Raw genomic sequence first — 5,044 nt, 5'->3', positions numbered from 1 at the left:
CAAGAAACTTAAGTACCAGGACCATTTACGATTTCATAAAATTGTTTAGCTTTGAATGATACAAAAATCATATTTGGCAATTGCCAAAATCTTGCACCAACAATGAAAATAGAAGATTTGGTATGCTTGCCAATAAGATAAAATCTTCTATACTTCAAATGATATAGATATGAGCAATTGTACAGCCATCAACATTGAAAAAGTCAATTTCCTTTATATAAAGACACGTTGTTGGTGAAATAAGACTCAGTATTGGAATTATCATCTTACCAGCTTGAAATTATCACATTTGACATCAACATGTTAATACATTGATATCTTATCTTCATTGATAAGGCTACAAAAATTACCAAAAAAAGATAAATAAATCCAAATTGCTGACAGTATTCATTTATAAGTTATATAATCATCAATTTAAATCACAAAGAATCCATACATACGATATGTGTTAATAGAAAATCTATCAATATAATATATGCAGTATTTTAATAATTTGATTTTGTAATAAAAATAGAAATTTGGAAAAAACAATTAAAACAAGTCAATCCTTTCAGTAAATAGATTCAAAACATTTAAATATCTAACAACTTGAAAAGTTTTCTTAAATGTTTTAACAATCACTGCCCTAACTTTATTTTAACTTTGCTAGATAGATGTCCTATTGACAATCATACCCCATCTCCTTTTTTGGGACGATCAATTTTTCAACGGCAGCTTTCAGATATCTGTTTGTAACTTTTGTAGGGAATTTCTTATAATTTTCTAATTTTCTGTTAAGAGCTTAGACGAATATAAAATTTATAAGATCATTCTATCTCAAAATTGTGCACCGAACACAAATGGAGACTTATATAACTGTTGAACGTATATAACTGCTGATGTCATGAAATAAGAAATTTCTTGTGGTAAATATGTAGTAACATTACCTGCATGAACTTGAAGATCTTTTTGACTGGGAAGATGCTGAAATACTTGGTCCTGGAGATGTGGCATTTCTATCAGTCCCTTCAGCATCATCGGCTACAGGGCAGGTCTGCTCATTGTTCTGCAAGTTTTCATGATGTCTGTCCAAGGCTCTCATCCAGACAGATTCTTCTGCTGTAGGTCTGGGGGTAGCTGTGGCAGTGCATTGAGACTGGCTTCCATTTGTGGTGGAAATTGCTTCTAAAATATCAAGTAAAGAAATAGGAATAGAAATTCTTGTAAAGATTCTTAGTAAGAACAAATCTATACAAATAGATAATTTCAGAGCCTTTTATAGCTGGCTATGCTGTATGGGCTTTGCTCATAGTTTAAGGTTGTACAGTTATCTTTTTTGTCTCTTGTGTACAGTTGTCTCATTAGCAATTATACCACATCTATTTTTTTAATATATATATATTAACATACGTTAATTTTTAAAAGGTGACATGTGAGGGAAAAAAATTATTTTATTTCAAAGTAAATTATATTGATTTTTTTTACTTTTTTTTACAAATGACCTATGAAATGGTTAAGAACAAATGTGAAAGCATAATTATATAAACATATAGTATATAACACTCATGCAATTATAGTATATTATATGTTATTCAGGTCTCAGGCAAGGTATATAATGTGACATTCCCGGCTTAGAGTTTATATCCCCTGAGCCGAAGCCCTGTTTTCATTTTTATAGGGTTTTTTTTCAGTTTAAGAAGGTCACTTTGAAAGTAAACTAATTTTTTTTATTTTGAAAACAGAAGTACAAAGAGGAATAACTCTTATATTATTCATTTACAAGATATAAGAAACAGGCTATAGTCTTTCTTCTATGGTGTAAGCAACTGATAAGTTCTTATCTATACATGAAATTATATATTTTAAACTTAATAAGTTATTATTTTAATTGATTAAAACAGTTTCATCACTTTAAAACAGTTTCAAATTCTTTTAAAGTCATATCTCCGTAAAAAATATCTTTTCAATGTTACAAGGGACAAAAAAACGGCAATAGCAAAACAAAAAACAACAATCAAAATAAAGATTCATAAAGGTTAACTGCTGTTTCAAGGATATCCAAATGCAAAAAGTGTAAGTGAATAATTCAATCAAGTGACCACTAGTTGTGCATAAGTATGAAAATTTAAAAGTAGTTTGACATTTATATATTTTTAGAACATGTCAAGGTCAAATATATTTAAAGCGAGGAAATCCCATGCTATGGGACACCCTTCTGTCAAAGCAGACGACCGTTAGCGTAAAGTTATTTTCTATATCTACAGGTTTAAATCAAAGTTTTTAAGTCAAATTTAAGAATGAAATAAGAGTAAAAATTAAATTGAATTTTAAAAAAACATACCATTGCAAGTTATTTCTGTTTCCAAGCCACCAATTCCAATGAATGAGGCACTATCCCTCATAGCATTAACTATATTTTCTTCGGCAACAGTTAGCTGTGTGGGTGGTGGTCCACCTCCAGTTTTGCCCATTTCCTTTCTGTTGTTGGTGAACTTCTCTTTGGCACCCCGACACATATTGCGGTATTTGTTCCTGACTTCAGTCTCACTCCTCATACAAACACCCAACGCATTGACTTCCTCTGTAATGAGTTTCCATAACTCATTTTTTTTTCTGGTTAGTAACTTCTGGGGAAAATCCCCCTTTCAATAACTCCAACTCATGAGTAACTCTGGAACTGATAAGGTTTGCCTCAATTGATGTAAAATTGGCTTTTCTGTCCCTAGGCAATTTCTTTGAAGACAATTCAGCCATCTTGGTAACAGGAAATGAAGATTTTCTGTGCATTATGGGTAACATTTTAACGACAAAACATTTAACGACTCTTAACGCAGTGTTAGTTAACATTGTCGTTAAAAAAATTTGAACAACACATTTTAACGCATATGTTAGCTAACGACTTAGTTAAGATTTAACGACTCGTTAGCCTTAATCATCGTTAAGGCTAACGACACTTTTGAACAACTGGGCCCAGAGGTCGTCCCATATCAAAAAGTGGATATTTGCCCACCCAAAATAGATGCGCTGCTTCATCGCTTCTGGAGCCGACTGGGGATATTGGAATTTTATAAATAGGGCATCAATCTCTTCATTTTTCATTTATCTCTTAATTAATGTAAGTTTTACCTACCTACCAACCTTTACTTTTTCTATATTTTAACAGTTTTCATAGTGACCCCTCCATTTCAGCGTTTTAAATAATGTGGCTGGGTTACGTCAGAGACATTATATATACACAGAGATTGGCAACTACGTGAAATCCCCGTTAAACATGTTAGCAGGATCCCAACCCTCCCCCTGCTTTTAAAATAGTTATCAAAAGTACCAGGATTATAATTTTATACGCCAGACGCGTGTTTCGTCTACATAAGACTCATCAGTGACGCTCAGATCAAAATAGTTTAAAAAGCCAAAACAAATACAAAGTTGAGGAGCATTGAGGACCCAAAATTCCAAAAAGTTGTGCCAAATACGGCTAAGGTAATCTACTCCTGGGGTAAGAAAATCCTTAGTTTTTCGAAAAATTCAAAGTTTTGTAAACAGAAAATTTATAAAAATGACCATATAATTGATATTCATGTCAACACCGAAGTGCTGACTACTGGGTTGGTGATACCCTCGGGGACGAAACGTCCACCAGCAGTGGCATCGATCCTGCATTATTTTATTAACAGATCCAAATATAAGTCTGAATTTCTTAAACTAATAATATAAATGAAGCTTTCATTCGTTATCAGACCTAATCAATTCAGAAGAAAATACCGTTTAAATAAAAACTTTTATTTAGGCTTAGCAGGTAGTCATAATCATATATATACATATGTCAAGAATATAATACAAATGAATTACAAAGTGATCATAGATTATAACTGACAAATAAACTGAATTAAAGAACTAATAAGTAGTATCTTCATAAATTTAAAGAATGAAGCATAACAAATTAAAAATTCTATGAAATACAAATGAAATATAAATTTCATACCCGCCTCGTACAAACATATTCCACCTTAAGGGAATGGGAGGGAGGGTTTTGAAAAAAGAACAAACGACGAAACACAATGTTCTTTAACAAATTGGCTACGCTGATAGAAGTTTCAATGACAAACTAAGACATATTTAAACATAAAAATTCTAAATTATTAAAATGTTGACTACCTGTTTTCTGGTGTTTCTGAAAAGTGAAAATCAATAGTGAGTTCTACTTTTAATTTGAAATTTTTATCCAATATAAATTACTGTACTGCTTGACCAATAAAAAACGTGTTTAATTTAATCTAGAAAGCAGAGCAACTAAACCTTGACCAGATATGTGCTCACTGTTAAATGAAGTAGGACCGATTGTCCATTTACCAGTTTACTAAATTGTTTTTCTGATTCTTCATTAATTAATCATTTTTAAACAAAAATTTACAAATTAATTCAGAAGAAAATACCGTTTAAATAAAAACTTTTATTTAGGCTTAGCAGGTAGTCATAATCATATATATACATATGTCAAGAATATAATACAAATGAAATACAAAGTGATCATAGATTATAACTGACAAATAAACTGAATTAAAGAACTACTAAGTAGTATCTTCATAAATTTAAAGAATGAAGCATAACAAATTAAAAATTCTATGAAATACAAATGAAATTTAAATTTCATACCCGCCAAACCGAAGGTCCGCCAAAAAATTTAAAAAAATCACAGAAACTGCAAATTACAACTTTTATAATATGCCAGCTATGCTGGCACTTATGGTAGAAGCATCGTTTTGGGACAAAGAACGATAACTCTTGCTAGACGACCCATCTGAAAAGTTTCGTCACTCTCGTTAAATCTCGTACGATTAATTTTTTTTAATGGCTGCCAAAACTCTCGTTTTAACGCGATCTTAAAAAACGGTACAGATCGGAATAATTTCGATGTTAACTACGACATAAATTTTTATTTGTTTGCAAAAACAAGAATTCAGAAATTTTGGCTACTTGTGTAGCTTATTTAAATTCTATTGTACCACGGAAATTACCGAAGTTATGACAACAACATCTGACGCCATGTTTCGTCTGCTTCAACATT

At 31.4% G+C, this 5,044-nt stretch overlaps 1 pseudogene; it reads right to left on the bottom strand.

The window, feature by feature from the left end:
- Positions 1 to 303: 303 nt before the first annotated feature.
- Positions 304 to 2,765, bottom strand: LOC134683504 (uncharacterized; annotated as a pseudogene).
- Between the last annotated feature and the right edge of the window lie 2,279 nt (positions 2,766 to 5,044).

The sequence above is a fragment of the Mytilus trossulus genome, chromosome 9 (genome assembly GCF_036588685.1).
Source record: "Mytilus trossulus isolate FHL-02 chromosome 9, PNRI_Mtr1.1.1.hap1, whole genome shotgun sequence".
In the NCBI taxonomy this organism is placed as follows: Eukaryota; Metazoa; Mollusca; class Bivalvia; order Mytilida; family Mytilidae; genus Mytilus; species Mytilus trossulus.
The sequence above is the reverse complement of the archived record's forward strand: the minus strand, read 5'-3'. Positions and strand labels throughout refer to the sequence as shown.